The sequence below is a fragment of the Penaeus monodon genome, chromosome 4 (assembly GCF_015228065.2).
Source record: "Penaeus monodon isolate SGIC_2016 chromosome 4, NSTDA_Pmon_1, whole genome shotgun sequence".
Taxonomy (NCBI): Eukaryota; Metazoa; Arthropoda; class Malacostraca; order Decapoda; family Penaeidae; genus Penaeus; species Penaeus monodon.
Window position 1 is genome coordinate 36,998,592 of NC_051389.1, and position 1,059 is coordinate 36,999,650.

Consider the following 1,059-nt stretch of genomic DNA (forward strand, 5'->3'; position numbering starts at 1 on the left):
CAATAATTTACTCTTGGTGACTAAGCACTTGTAGAGCTTGTGCTCATTTTATTTTTTTTTGTGAAAAGTCTCTGCACATAGATGGCTCTGCTGGTGCTTAGCCACAAAGGAGTCACTTAGTAGACCTTGTGACCTTACCTGGTTTCACCTTTCCTTGAATTGGTGGGAAAAACACTTTTTATTTTACTAATGCTATGAATAATATTTTTATTATAGACATTATAATTATGATGATGTTATAAACATTAATAACAGTAAAATATTTGAGTAAATCAAGGAAAAGGGTGTACAGGCGAGACAAGCAGTACTTGTAATCGGCTCATTGGTGACTTAGTACAAGTGTAGCCATCAATGTGTAAAAACAATGAATAAAGTAAACTCAGTGGGCATGGCATGTGCGTACATGCCATGCCCATTGGCACTGGGTTAACCCCACGTGTCCCTCATGCCCTCCCTTCCTATTACGGGCTGCGATCCCTACCGTGCTGGGCAGCAGAGGGCGAGAGAATCCTTTGGGACAAGCTATGGTTGCGATCCATTATAGGCAGGTGTTCGAAACAATACCCTTTATTTTAGTGCAAGGCCATCGCAACGTTTAGCCAAAATCTATGTACAGAAGTAATCGCAATACTGGCATAAACAATGTAATTCTTGTAATTTTTCAACTTTTTTTTCCGGACACTGGGAAAATCAAAGCATATAACCTCGAGTCTTCACACGTCAGGGAAACCAAAGTCAAAAGGAAGCCGCACATATACCATACTTACTGTTGGATGTTCATCAACAATGCAGTGCTCGCAGACATTGACCCTGTGTTCAAAGCAGAACTGATTCGTTATAGTCTTTTTCGCGCATTTACAAAGTCCCATTTTGACGGACTTTGTTGTTCTCTGCCACGTCTCGGGTCGCTTTCGCACAGACACCGCAGCGCCGACCCGTCAGAGGCCTCCGAATGGGCGATAAAAACGCAAGGGTCTTCAGAATGGATGCATAATGTATACAGGAATAACATAGTGTAGTTACTTACTCGGTTTGTTAATGTGCGTTTTGTAATTTCAG